The following is a 15965-nucleotide window of genomic DNA, read 5'->3' on the forward strand; positions in this document are numbered from 1 at the left end:
CCAATTTGTTCAAGTAAATGGAGAGTCCTCTTCACACACTAAGGTCAATTATGGTGTTAAACAGGGTTCGGTGCTAGGACCAATTCTATTTCCATTATACATGCTTCCCTAGGCAGCATCATTAGAAGACATAGCATAAATTTTCACTGCTATGCAGATGACACGCAGCTCTATCTATCCATGAAGCCAGGTAACACACACCAATTAGTTAAACTGCAGGAATGCCTTAAAGACATAAAGACCTGGATGGCCGCTAACTTTCTGCTTCTTAATTCAGATAAAACTGAAGTTATTATACTTGGCCCTGAAAATCTTAGAAATATGGTATCTAAACAGATTCTTACTCTGGATGGCATTACCTTGGCCTTCAGTAATGCTGTGAGGAACCTTGAGTCATTTTTGACCAGGACATGTCCTTCAACACACATATTAAACAAATATGTAAGACTTCTTTCTTCCATTTGCGCAATATCTTTAAAATTAGAAATATCCTGTCTCAGAGTGACGCTGAAAAACTAGTTCATGCATTTATTACTTCCAGGCTGGACTACTGTAATTCTTTATTATCAGGATGTCCTAAAAACTCGCTGAAAAGCCTTCAGCTGATCCAAAATGCTGCAGCAAGAGTCCTGACAGGGACTAGAAAGAGAGCATATTTCTCCTGTTTTGGCTTCCTTCATTGGCTTCCTGTTAAATCCAGAATTGAATTCAAAATCCTGCTCCTCACATACAAGGTCTTAAATAATCTGGCCCCATCTTATCTTAATGACCTTGTAGTGCCATATCACCCTATTAGAGCACTTCGCCTCGCTCTGCAGGCCTACTTGCTGTTCCTAGAGTATTTAAAAGGAGAATGGGAGGAGAGCCTTCAGTTTTCAGGCCCCTCTTCTGTGGAACCAGCTTCCAGTTTGGATTCGGGAGACAGACACTATCTCTACTTTCAAGATTAGGCTTAAAACTTTCCTTTTTGCTAAAGCATATAGTTAGGGCTGGACCAGGTGACCCTGAATCCTCCCTTAGTTATGCTGCAATAGACGAGGCTGCCGGGATTCCCAGTTTTCAGTTTTATTTGTCATATCCAAGTTAGCACAGGGTCAACATTGCAATGAAATGTGTTTGACGAGCAGCAGTCACTCAGCAGCATGATACAGTAGGAGAAAATATAATAAAATATAATAAAAAAAAAAAAAAAAAATAGTAAAGAGCAAAATATTAGAGAGACATGGTAAAAGAGAAAAGATGACTAAATACATATGTATCTATAAATATAAATATAAATATAAATATATGTACACTAGTGATTAAATAAGAAAATCTTGAAAAGAAATATGACGGGAGGGCAGATGGGATATTGCACAGGAATGAGCAGCAGAAAATTACAGTATTGCACTTTTTAAATATCAATAACAATAAAGTGAAGTGACCAGTGCAGATTAAACAGAGTACTTGTGAAGCTGCAGGGTAGCTTCTGAGTGCTGTGTTGTGTGTGTTTAAGTGTTGTGGTTGAGGTGTCGTATGGCTTGGTGGTAAAAACTGTTTTTAAGTCTTGTAGTCCGAGCAGACAGACTCCTGTAACGTCTGCCAGATGGTAACAAGGAGAAGAGCTGATGTGCTGGGTGGCTGTGGTCCTTGATGATGCTGTGTGCTTTACGGAGGCATCGCTGGAGATAAATGTCCTGAATGGCAGGAAGCCTCGTGCCAGTGATGTGCTCTGCTGCCTTCACCACCCTCTGTAGTGATTTACGGCTGCTGGCAGAGCAGCTTCTGTACCAAACTGTGATGCAGCTCGTCAGCAAGCTCTCAATTGCACACCTGTAAAAATTTGAGGTGATGTTGGCGTTCATGCTAAACTTCCTCAGCCTCCTCAGGAAGTAAAGCTGCTGGCGAGCTTTCCTGATAGCAGTGTCTGTGTGGAGGGTCCAGGAGAAGTCCTCAGTGATGTTGACTCCAAGGAACTTGAAGCTGCTGACCCTTTCGACCTTGACACCGTTGATGTGGATGGGCTGGTGTTCCCTGACTGGTCGTTTCCGGTAGTCCACTATCATTTCTCTAGTTTTGCTGATGTTGAGAGTCAGGTTATTTTCCAGGCACCACTCGTACAGTGCCATCACCTCCTCTCTATAGGCCGTCTCATCGTTGTCTGTAGGTGTAGGTGACCTGCTCTACCTCCTGAGCTACAGCCACCCCTAAAATATTAAATAATCTAGAAGGATGAAATACATGTCTTTCAGGTTCTCATCTTCTCTTTTTAGTGTTGGTCTTATCCTGCATGAATATGCTGAATTTCAAAAAGAAAAGAGAAAAACAAGAGATCTGGTGCGATTGTCTGTAGGATAATTTCCAAATTTCACATAACGGATATAGGAAGGATGTAGAGACTAACAGAGAGATAATTAATCAGCCGATGCTTGAAATAAATGAGGTGGTAGGCAGTTTGGGAGACGTGGGATTGCCAGTGTTTACAAAGCTCTTGCAAAAATGGTTTTTGCTGCCACCCTGACCAGCAGGGGAGCTCTAACAGAGACAAAGTAACACCATTACCCTTATGTTCTCAAAAGTCACACCAGACTTGGATTAAGTTTAATCATCTCAAAGATTCAGACAGAGGGTGAATACTGTTGCTGACCTTAAAAAAAAACAAAACAAACAAAACAAACAAACAAACAAACAAACACACACACACACACACACACACACTATTGATTACCTACACACATCAGATATTGATAACCTTTAACTGACCCCTGATCTCCTAACTGTTCCTCAGGCCTGACTCTGGGATCCTCTCGTACTCGCTGTCACTTTCATCCAGTTCGCTGTCCTATATTGAAACAATGTTAGGGTCTGATGTTGGGTCAATGTTAAATTCTGATTCTGATTTTCCACCACGTTTGCACCCTTGGATAATATTGAAGCAACAATAAAATCATCATTAAAACCAACAGGACTTCACAGGTATTTCAATCAATACTAAACCACTGCAAATTACCATCAATACCTGTGAAAAAGACAATTGTGTATGATATAAAAAAGGATAACCATTATCTGTTAAGCATTATCTTACAATTTAACATAATGTAAAATTGTAACATTTAGAACATAATGTTACAATTTTACATTATGTTAAATTGTAACTGTTAAGGGTGGTGAGTTAGCGAACTCAGACGCTGACCTCTCGTTTAAGTTGAACAGTGTCTTTATTTACAGTGAAGCCAAAACCAATCCACAGTTATCCACAGTGCAAGTCCCTTCAGTGCTCCTCTCCCCGTCTCCCTCGTGTGTCCACAAAACTCCAGAGAATCAGTGAAGTCTCCCCTTCCGTCTCGTTCGCTTCCAGGCTTGGTGCAATACTCCAGCGCTGTCTGTCACCAGCCACACCGTTAAATAGCCCTACCAACGATGGTGGATAATTGGCAGTAGCTGGCGACGAATCGGTCGCAGGTGAGGCAGCTCAGAGCGGCAGCACTTCCGGGTCTGAGGTCTTCCGTTGCTACGCGACCGCGTGACAATCGCAGCGGAGCCGGAGAAAAAGCAGAGCGAGAGAGAGGAGAACAAACACACACACACACACACACAGGTCGACCGGTCGGGGCACCGTCCGACTCTGACAGTAACATAATGTAAAATTGTAACATTATGTTTACAATGTTGCAATTTTAATGTAAAATTGTAACATTATGTTTACAATGTTACAATTTTACATTATGTTACAATTTAACATAATGTAAAATTGTAACATTATGTTTACAATGTTACAATCAGTAGCGGTTTTAGATACGGGCGACACGGGCAGTTGACGTGGGGGGCGGCATCACGGGCATCGGCAAAATAAATAAATAAATAAATTACTCGTACTCATGCTGCCCCGACATCAGCCAGCGCATATTGGGAATGGCATAGGCACCGATCGGTTTTCTATCGCCCATTTGCTGGGAGTAAGGGCGCCCTCCGTTTGCGAGGTGCGCCTGCTTCTTGCAGCACAGGGAGGAGAGGGCGGGGCGGCGGGGGATTCTCTGGCTGACTGGAGCAGCATCTAATAACCAACTCGCAAAATAAAACAAAATTAAAACAAACCAACAACACGAAAACACCAGACATCATGATACAGACTTATAATTTGCACTGATGTTTTTTCGAAATTCTATACCTGAAAAGTGAGCGCGAGAGCTCTCGGTGCGCCTGCGCGCTGCTGAAGTCAAAGTAAACTTTATTGTCATCTCCGCTACATACAGTCCAGTATGTAGAGAGACGAGACGACGAGGCTCCAGTTACAGCAGTGCAAGTAAACAAACAACAAATATAAGAAGAGTAAGAAAATAAATATATACTTTAGGATTCGGGGTAAAGGGATCAATAACAATTTAAAATGTATATATTAGCACCCACAGTGACACAGGTGTCACTGCCCCTTACACATTGAGGACACTTTCTGTTAATGTTTCAGAATTGACTGTCCCATGGTTTTTATGACGGTAAAAAATGGGTCTGGGCTCTTAACACTGGAAGTGTTGGAGTAGTTGTCAAACAGCTAACAGGTCATCTGCAGAGGAATGGCTTATCTGAAGAGTTTCAGTCAGGTTTCAGAGCTCATCACAGCACAGAAACAGCTTTAGTGAAGGTTACAAATGATCTTCTTATGGCCTCTGACAGTGGACTCATCTCTGTGCTTGTCCTGCTAGACCTTAGTGCTGCGTTTGATACTGTTGACCATAATATCCTATTAGAGCGATTAGAACATGCTGTAGGTGTTACAGGTACTGTGCTGCAGTGGTTTGTATCATATCTGTCTAATAGACTCCAATTTGTTCAAGTAAATGGAGAGTCCTCTTCACACACTAAGGTCAATTATGGTGTTAAACAGGGTTCGGTGCTAGGACCAATTCTATTTCCATTATACATGCTTCCCCTAGGCAGCATCATTAGAAGACATAGCATAAATTTTCACTGCTATGCAGATGACACGCAGCTCTATCTATCCATGAAGCCAGGTAACACACACCAATTAGTTAAACTGCAGGAATGCCTTAAAGACATAAAGACCTGGATGGCCGCTAACTTTCTGCTTCTTAATTCAGATAAAACTGAAGTTATTATACTTGGCCCTGAAAATCTTAGAAATATGGTATCTAAACAGATTCTTACTCTGGATGGCATTACCTTGGCCTTCAGTAATGCTGTGAGGAACCTTGGAGTCATTTTGGACCAGGACATGTCCTTCAACGCACATATTAAACAAATATGTAAGACTTCTTTCTTCCATTTGCGCAATATCTTTAAAATTAGAAATATCCTGTCTCAGAGTGACGCTGAAAAACTAGTTCATGCATTTATTACTTCCAGGCTGGACTACTGTAATTCTTTATTATCAGGATGTCCTAAAAACTCGCTGAAAAGCCTTCAGCTGATCCAAAATGCTGCAGCAAGAGTCCTGACAGGGACTAGAAAGAGAGACATATTTCTCCTGTTTTGGCTTCCTTCATTGGCTTCCTGTTAAATCCAGAATTGAATTCAAAATCCTGCTCCTCACATACAAGGTCTTAAATAATCTGGCCCCATCTTATCTTAATGACCTTGTAGTGCCATATCACCCTATTAGAGCACTTCGCCTCTCGCTCTGCAGGCCTACTTGCTGTTCCTAGAGTATTTAAAAGGAGAATGGGAGGAGAGCCTTCAGTTTTCAGGCCCCTCTTCTGTGGAACCAGCTTCCAGTTTGGATTCGGGAGACAGACACTATCTCTACTTTCAAGATTAGGCTTAAAACTTTCCTTTTGCTAAAGCATATAGTTAGGGCTGGACCAGGTGACCCTGAATCCTCCCTTAGTTATGCTGCAATAGACGAGGCTGCCGGGGATTCCCAGTTTTCGGTTTTCAGTTTTATTTGTCATATCCAAGTTAGCACAGGGTCAACATTGCAATGAAATGTGTTTGACGAGCAGCAGTCACTCAGCAGCATGATACAGTAGGAGAAAATATAATAAAATATAATAAAATAAAAAAAAAAAAAATAGTAAAGAGCAAAATATTAGAGAGACATGGTAAAGAGAAAAGATGACTAAATACATATGTATCTATAAATATAAATATAAATATATGTACACTAGTGATTAAATAAGAAAATCTTGAAAAGAAATATGACGGGAGGGCAGATGGGATATTGCACAGGAATGAGCAGCAGAAAATTACAGTATTGCACTTTTAAATATAAATATCAATAACAATAAAGTGAAGTGACCAGTGCAGATTAAACAGAGTACTTGTGAAGCTGCAGGGTAGCTTCTGAGTGCTGTGTTGTGTGTGTTTAAGTGTTGTGGTTGAGGTGTCGTATGGCTTGGTGGTAAAAACTGTTTTTAAGTCTTGTAGTCCGAGCAGACAGACTCCTGTAACGTCTGCCAGATGGTAACAAGGAGAAGAGCTGATGTGCTGGGTGGCTGTGGTCCTTGATGATGCTGTGTGCTTTACGGAGGCATCGCTGGAGATAAATGTCCTGAATGGCAGGAAGCCTCGTGCCAGTGATGTGCTCTGCTGCCTTCACCACCCTCTGTAGTGATTTACGGCTGCTGGCAGAGCAGCTTCTGTACCAAACTGTGATGCAGCTCGTCAGCAAGCTCTCAATTGCACACCTGTAAAAATTTGAGGTGATGTTGGCGTTCATGCTAAACTTCCTCAGCCTCCTCAGGAAGTAAAGCTGCTGGCGAGCTTTCCTGATAGCAGTGTCTGTGTGGAGGGTCCAGGAGAAGTCCTCAGTGATGTTGACTCCAAGGAACTTGAAGCTGCTGACCCTTTCGACCTTGACACCGTTGATGTGGATGGGCTGGTGTTCCCTGACTGGTCGTTTCCGGTAGTCCACTATCATTTCTCTAGTTTTGCTGATGTTGAGAGTCAGGTTATTTTCCAGGCACCACTGTACAGTGCCATCACCTCCTCTCTATAGGCCGCCTCATCGTTGTCTGTAGGTGTAGGTGACCTGCTCTACCTCCTGAGCTACAGCCACCCCTAAAATATTAAATAATCTAGAAGCATGAAATACATGTCTTTCAGGTTCTCATCTTCTCTTTTAGTGTTGGTCTTATCCTGCATGAATATGCTGAATTTCAAAAGAAAAGAGAAAAACAAGAGATCTGGTGCGATTGTCTGTAGGATAATTTCCAAATGTCACATAACGGATATAGGAAGGATGTAGAGACTAACAGAGAGATAATTAATCAGCCGATGCTTGAAATAAATGAGGTGGTAGGCAGTTTGGGAGACGTGGGATTGCCAGTGTTTACAAAGCTCTTGCAAAAAAATTTTTTTTGGGCTGCCACCCTGACCAGCAGGGGGAGCTCTAACAGAGACAAAGCAACACCATTACCCTTATGTTCTCAAAAGTCACACCAGACTTAGATTAAGTTTAATCATCTCAAAGATTCAGACAGAGGGTGAATACTGTTGCTGACCTTAAAAAAAACAAAACAAAACAAACAAACAAAACACACACACACACTATTGATTACCTACACACATCAGATATTGATAACCTTTAACTGACCCCTGATCTAACTGTTCCTCAGGCCTGACTCTGGGATCCTCTCGTACTCGCTGTCACTTTCATCCAGTTCGCTGTCCTATATTGAAACAATGTTAGGGTCTGATGTTGGGTCAATGTTAAATTCTGATTCTGATTTTCCACCACATTTGCACCGTTGGATAATATTGAAGCAACAATAAAATCATCATTAAAAACCAACAGGACTTCACAGGTATTTCAATCAATACTAAACCACTGCAAATTACCATCAATACCTGTGTGAAAAAGACAATTGTGTATGATATAAAAAAAGGATAACCATTATCTGTTAAGCATTATCTTACAATTTAACATAATGTAAAATTGTAACATTTAAACATAATGTTACAATTTTACATTATGTTAAATTGTAACTGTTAAGGGTGGTGAGTTAGCGAACTCAGACGCTGACCTCTCGTTTAAGTTGAACAGTGTCTTTATTTACAGTGAAGCCAAAACCAATCCACAGTTATCCACAGTGCAAGTCCCTTCAGTGCTCCTCTCCCCGTCTCCCTCGTGTGTCCACAAAACTCCAGAGAATCAGTGAAGTCTCCCTTCCGTCTCGTTCGCTTCCAGGCTTGGTGCAATACTCCAGCGCTGTCTGTCACCAGCCACACCGTTAAATAGCCCTACCAACGATGGTGGATAATTGGCAGTAGCTGGCGACGAATCGGTCGCAGGTGAGGCAGCTCAGAGCGGCAGCACTTCCGGGTCTGAGGTCTTCCGTTGCTACGCGACCGCGTGACAATCGCAGCGGAGCCGGAGAAAAGCAGAGCGAGAGAGAGGAGAACAACACACACACACACACAGGTCGACCGGTCGGGGCACCGTCCGACTCTGACAGTAACATAATTTAAAATTGTAACATTATGTTTACAATGTTACAATTTTACATTATGTTAAATTGTAACATAATGTAAAATTGTAACATTATGTTTACAATGTTGCAATTTTACATTATGTTAAATTGTAACATAATGTAAAATTGTAACATTATGTTTACAATGTTGCAATTTTAATGTAAAATTGTAACATTATGTTTACAATGTTACAATTTTACATTATGTTACAATTTAACATAATGTAAAATTGTAACATTATGTTTACAATGTTACAATCAGTAGCGGTTTTAGATACGGGCGACACGGGCAGTTGACGTGGGGGCGGCATCACGGGCATCGGCAAAATAAATAAATAAATAAATTACTCGTACTCATGCTGCCCCGACATCAGCCAGCGCATATTGGGAATGGCATAGGCACCGATCGGTTTTCTATCGCCCATTTGCTGGGAGTAAGGGCGCCCTCCGTTTGCGAGGTGCGCCTGCTTCTTGCAGCACAGGGAGGAGAGGGCGGGGCGGCGGGGATTCTCTGGCTGACTGGAGCAGCATCTAATAACCAACTCGCAAAATAAAACAAAATTAAAACAAACCAACAACACGAAAACACCAGACATCATGATACAGACTTATAATTTGCACTGATGTTTTTTCGAAATTTATACCTGAAAAGTGAGCGCGAGAGCTCTCGGTGCGCCTGCGCGCTGCTGAAGTCAAAGTAAACTTTATTGTCATCTCCGCTACATACAGTCCAGTATGTAGAGAGACGAGACGACGAGGCTCCAGTTACAGCAGTGCAAGTAAACAAACAACAAATATAAGAAGAGTAAGAAAATAAATATATACTTTAGGATTCGGGGTAAAGGGATCAATAACAATTTAAAATGTATATATTAAGCACCCACAGTGACACAGGTGTCACTGCCCCTTTACACATTGAGGACACTTTCTGTTAATGTTTCAGAATTGACTGTCCCATGGTTTTTATGACGGTAAAAATGGGTCTGGGCTCTTAACACTGGAAGTGTTGGAGTAGTTGTCAAACAGCTAACAGGTCATCTGCAGAGGAATGGCTTATCTGAAGAGTTTCAGTCAGGTTTCAGAGCTCATCACAGCACAGAAACAGCTTTTAGTGAAGGTTACAAATGATCTTCTTATGGCCTCTGACAGTGGACTCATCTCTGTGCTTGTCCTGCTAGACCTTAGTGCTGCGTTTGATACTGTTGACCATAATATCCTATTAGAGCGATTAGAACATGCTGTAGGTGTTACAGGTACTGTGCTGCAGTGGTTTGTATCATATCTGTCTAATAGACTCCAATTTGTTCAAGTAAATGGAGAGTCCTCTTCACACACTAAGGTCAATTATGGTGTTAAACAGGGTTCGGTGCTAGGACCAATTCTATTTCCATTATACATGCTTCCCTAGGCAGCATCATTAGAAGACATAGCATAAATTTTCACTGCTATGCAGATGACACGCAGCTCTATCTATCCATGAAGCCAGGTAACACACACCAATTAGTTAAACTGCAGGAATGCCTTAAAGACATAAAGACCTGGATGGCCGCTAATTTTCTGCTTCTTAATTCAGATAAAACTGAAGTTATTATACTTGGCCCTGAAAATCTTAGAAATATGGTATCTAAACAGATTCTTACTCTGGATGGCATTACCTTGGCCTTCAGTAATGCTGTGAGGAACCTTGAGTCATTTTGGACCAGGACATGTCCTTCAACGCACATATTAAACAAATATGTAAGACTTCTTTCTTCCATTTGCGCAATATCTTTAAAATTAGAAATATCCTGTCTCAGAGTGACGCTGAAAAACTAGTTCATGCATTTATTACTTCCAGGCTGGACTACTGTAATTCTTTATTATCAGGATGTCCTAAAACTCGCTGAAAAGCCTTCAGCTGATCAAAATGCTGCAGCAAGAGTCCTGACAGGGACTAGAAAGAGAGAGCATATTTCTCCTGTTTTGGCTTCCTTCATTGGCTTCCTGTTAAATCCAGAATTGAATTCAAAATCCTGCTCCTCACATACAAGGTCTTAAATAATCTGGCCCCATCTTATCTTAATGACCTTGTAGTGCCATATCACCCTATTAGAGCACTTCGCTCTCGCTCTGCAGGCCTACTTGCTGTTCCTAGAGTATTTAAAAGGAGAATGGGAGGAGAGCCTTCAGTTTTCAGGCCCCTCTTCTGTGGAACCAGCTTCCAGTTTGGATTCGGGAGACAGACACTATCTCTACTTTCAAGATTAGGCTTAAAACTTTCCTTTTGCTAAAGCATATAGTTAGGGCTGGACCAGGTGACCCTGAATCTTCCCTTAGTTATGCTGCAATAGACGTGAGGCTGCCGGGATTCCCAGTTTTCAGTTTTATTTGTCATATCCAAGTTAGCACAGGGTCAACATTGCAATGAAATGTGTTTGACGAGCAGCAGTCACTCAGCAGCATGATACAGTAGGAGAAAATATAATAAAATATAATAAAATAAAAAAAAAAAAATAGTAAAGAGCAAAGTATTAGAGAGACATGGTAAAAGAGAAAAGATGACTAAATATATATGTATCTATAAATATAAATATAAATATATGTACACTAGTGATTAAATAAGAAAATCTTGAAAAGAAATATGACGGAGGGCAGATGGGATATTGCACAGGAATGAGCAGCAGAAAATTACAGTATTGCACTTTTTAAATATAAATATCAATAACAATAAAGTGAAGTGACCAGTGCAGATTAAACAGAGTACTTGTGAAGCTGCAGGGTAGCTTCTGAGTGCTGTGTTGTGTGTGTTTAAGTGTTGTGGTTGAGGTGTCGTATGGCTTGGTGGTAAAAACTGTTTTTAAGTCTTGTAGTCCGAGCAGACAGACTCCTGTAACGTCTGCCAGATGGTAACAAGGAGAAGAGCTGATGTGCTGGGTGGCTGTGGTCCTTGATGATGCTGTGTGCTTTACGGAGGCATCGCTGGAGATAAATGTCCTGAATGGCAGGAAGCCTCGTGCCAGTGATGTGCTCTGCTGCCTTCACCACCCTCTGTAGTGATTTACGGCTGCTGGCAGAGCAGCTTCTGTACCAAACTGTGATGCAGCTCGTCAGCAAGCTCTCAATTGTACACCTGTAAAAATTTGAGGTGATGTTGGCGTTCATGGTAAACTTCCTCAGCCTCCTCAGGAAGTAAAGCTGCTGGCGAGCTTTCCTGATAGCAGTGTCTGTGTGGAGGGTCCAGGAGAAGTCCTCAGTGATGTTGACTCCAAGGAACTTGAAGCTGCTGACCCTTTCGACCTTGACACCGTTGATGTGGATGGGCTGGTGTTCCCTGACTGGTCGTTTCCGGTAGTCCACTATCATTTCTCTAGTTTTGCTGATGTTGAGAGTCAGGTTATTTTCCAGGCACCACTCGTACAGTGCCATCACCTCCTCTCTATAGGCCGTCTCATCGTTGTCTGTAGGTGTAGGTGACCTGCTCTACCTCCTGAGCTACAGCCACCCCTAAAATATTAAATAATCTAGAAGGATGAAATACATGTCTTTCAGGTTCTCATCTTCTCTTTTTAGTGTTGGTCTTATCCTGCATGAATATGCTGAATTTCAAAAAGAAAAGAGAAAAAACAAGAGATCTGGTGCGATTGTCTGTAGGATAATTTCCAAATGTCACATAACGGATATAGGAAGGATGTAGAGACTAACAGAGAGATAATTAATCAGCCGATGCTTGAAATAAATGAGGTGGTAGGCAGTTTGGGAGACGTGGGATTGCCAGTGTTTACAAAGCTCTTGCAAAAAATGGTTTTTTTTGCGGCCACCCTGACCAGCAGGGGGAGCTCTAACAGAGACAAAGTAACACCATTACCCTTATGTTCCCAAAAGTCACACCAGACTTAGATTAAGTTTAATCATCTCAAAGATTCAGACAGAGGGTGAATACTGTTGCTGACCTTAAAAAAAAAAACAAAACAAAACAAACAAAAAAAACAAACAAACAAAACACACACACTATTGATTACCTACACACATCAGATATTGATAACCTTTAACTGACCCCTGATCTCCTAACTGTTCCTCAGGCCTGACTCTGGGATCCTCTCGTACTCGCTGTCACTTTCATCCAGTTCGCTGTCCTATATTGAAACAATGTTAGGGTCTGATGTTGGGTCAATGTTAAATTCTGATTCTGATTTTCCACCACGTTTGCACCCTTGGATAATATTGAAGCAACAATAAAATCATCATTAAAACCAACAGGACTTCACAGGTATTTCAATCAATACTAAACCACTGCAAATTACCATCAATACCTGTGAAAAAGACAATTGTGTATGATATAAAAAAAAAGGATAACCATTATCTGTTAAGCATTATCTTACAATTTAACATAATGTAAAATTGTAACATTGTAAACATAATGTTACAATTTTACATTATGTTAAATTGTAACTGTTAAGGGTGGTGAGTTAGCGAACTCAGACGCTGACCTCTCGTTTAAGTTGAACAGTGTCTTTATTTACAGTGAAGCCAAAACCAATCCACAGTTATCCACAGTGCAAGTCCCTTCAGTGCTCCTCTCCCCGTCTCCCCTCGTGTGTCCACAAAACTCCAGAGAATCAGTGAAGTCTCCCTTCCGTCTCGTTCGCTTCCAGGCTTGGTGCAATACTCCAGCGCTGTCTGTCACTCAGCCACATCGTTAAATAGCCCTACCAACGATGGTGGATAATTGGCAGTAGCTGGCGACGAATCGGTCGCAGGTGAGGCAGCTCAGAGCGGCAGCACTTCCGGGTCTGAGGTCTTCCGTTGCTACGCGACCGCGTGACAATCGCAGCGGAGCCGGAGAAAAGCAGAGCGAGAGAGAGAGGAGAACAACACACACACACACACACAGGTCGACCGGTCGGGGCACCGTCCGACTCTGACAGTAACATAATGTAAAATTGTAACATTATGTTTACAATGTTACAATTTTACATTATGTTAAATTGTAACATAATGTAAAATTGTAACATTATGTTTACAATGTTGCAATTTTACATTATGTTAAATTGTAACATAATGTAAAATTGTAACATTATGTTTATTAATGTTACAATTTTACATTATGTTAAATTGTAACATAATGTAAAATTGTAACATTATGTTTACAATGTTGCAATTTTAATGTAAAATTGTAACATTATGTTTACAATGTTACAATCAGTAGCGGTTTTAGATACGGGCGACACGGGCAGTTGACGTGGGGGGCGGCATCACGGGCATCGGCAAAATAAATAAATAAATAAATTACTCGTACTCATGCTGCCCCGACATCAGCCAGCGCATATTGGGAATGGCATAGGCACCGATCGGTTTTCTATCGCCCATTTGCTGGGAGTAAGGGCGCCCTCCGTTTGCGAGGTGCGCCTGCTTCTTGCAGCACAGGGAGGAGAGGGCGGGCGGCGGGGATTCTCTGGCTGACTGGAGCAGCATCTAATAACCAACTCGCAAAATAAAACAAAATTAAAACAAACCAACAACACGAAAACACCAGACATCATGATACAGACTTATAATTTGCACTGATGTTTTTTCGAAATTCTATACCTGAAAAGTGAGCGCGAGAGCTCTCGGTGCGCCGCGCGCTGCTGAAGTCAAAGTAAACTTTATTGTCATCTCCGCTACATACAGTCCAGTATGTAGAGAGACGAGACGACGAGGCTCCAGTTACAGCAGTGCAAGTAAACAAACAACAAATATAAGAAGAGTAAGAAAATAAATATATACTTTAGGATTCGGGGTAAAGGGATCAATAACAATTTAAAATGTATATATTAGCACCCACAGTGACACAGGTGTCACTGCCCCTTTACACATTGAGGACACTTTCTGTTAATGTTTCAGAATTGACTGTCCCATGGTTTTTTTATGACGGTAAAAAATGGGTCTGGGCTCTTAACACTGGAAGTGTTGGAGTAGTTGTCAAACAGCTAACAGGTCATCTGCAGAGGAATGGCTTATCTGAAGAGTTTCAGTCAGGTTTCAGAGCTCATCACAGCACAGAAACAGCTTTAGTGAAGGTTACAAATGATCTTCTTATGGCCTCTGACAGTGGACTCATCTCTGTGCTTGTCCTGCTAGACCTTAGTGCTGCGTTTGATACTGTTGACCATAATATCCTATTAGAGCGATTAGAACATGCTGTAGGTGTTACAGGTACTGTGCTGCAGTGGTTTGTATCATATCTGTCTAATAGACTCCAATTTGTTCAAGTAAATGGAGAGTCCTCTTCACACACTAAGGTCAATTATGGTGTTAAACAGGGTTCGGTGCTAGGACCAATTCTATTTCCATTATACATGCTTCCCTAGGCAGCATCATTAGAAGACATAGCATAAATTTTCACTGCTATGCAGATGACACGCAGCTCTATCTATCCATGAAGCCAGGTAACACACACCAATTAGTTAAACTGCAGGAATGCCTTAAAGACATAAAGACCTGGATGGCCGCTAATTTTCTGCTTCTTAATTCAGATAAAACTGAAGTTATTATACTTGGCCCTGAAAATCTTAGAAATATGGTATCTAAACAGATTCTTACTCTGGATGGCATTACCTTGGCCTTCAGTAATGCTGTGAGGAACCTTGAGTCATTTTGGACCAGGACATGTCCTTCAACGCATTATATTAAACAAATATGTAAGACTTCTTTCTTCCATTTGCGCAATATCTTTAAAATTAGAAATATCCTGTCTCAGAGTGACGCTGAAAAACTAGTTCATGCATTTATTACTTCCAGGCTGGACTACTGTAATTCTTTATTATCAGGATGTCCTAAAAACTCGCTGAAAAGCCTTCAGCTGATCCAAAATGCTGCAGCAAGAGTCCTGACAGGGACTAGAAAGAGAGAGCATATTTCTCCTGTTTTGGCTTCCCTTCATTGGCTTCCTGTTAAATCCAGAATTGAATTCAAAATCCTGCTCCTCACATACAAGGTCTTAAATAATCTGGCCCCATCTTATCTTAATGACCTTGTAGTGCCATATCACCCTATTAGAGCACTTCGCTCTCGCTCTGCAGGCCTACTTGCTGTTCCTAGAGTATTTAAAAGGAGAATGGGAGGGAGAGCCTTCAGTTTTCAGGCCCCTCTTCTGTGGAACCAGCTTCCAGTTTGGATTCGGGAGACAGACACTATCTCTACTTTCAAGATTAGGCTTAAAACTTTCCTTTTGCTAAAGCATATAGTTAGGGCTGGACCAGGTGACCCTGAATCTTCCCTTAGTTATGCTGCAATAGACGTAGGCTGCCGGGGATTCCCAGTTTTCAGTTTTATTTGTCATATCCAAGTTAGCACAGGGTCAACATTGCAATGAAATGTGTTTGACGAGCAGCAGTCACTCAGCAGCATGATACAGTAGGAGAAAATATAATAAAATATAATAAAATAAAAAATAAAAAATAGTAAAGAGCAAAGTATTAGAGAGACATGGTAAAAGAGAAAAGATGACTAAATATATATGTATCTATAAATATAAATATAAATATATAGTACACTAGTGATTAAATAAGAAAATCTTGAAAAGAAATATGACGGAGGGCA

This window comes from Oreochromis aureus, linkage group 2, assembly GCF_013358895.1.
Source record: "Oreochromis aureus strain Israel breed Guangdong linkage group 2, ZZ_aureus, whole genome shotgun sequence".
Classification (NCBI taxonomy): Eukaryota; Metazoa; Chordata; class Actinopteri; order Cichliformes; family Cichlidae; genus Oreochromis; species Oreochromis aureus.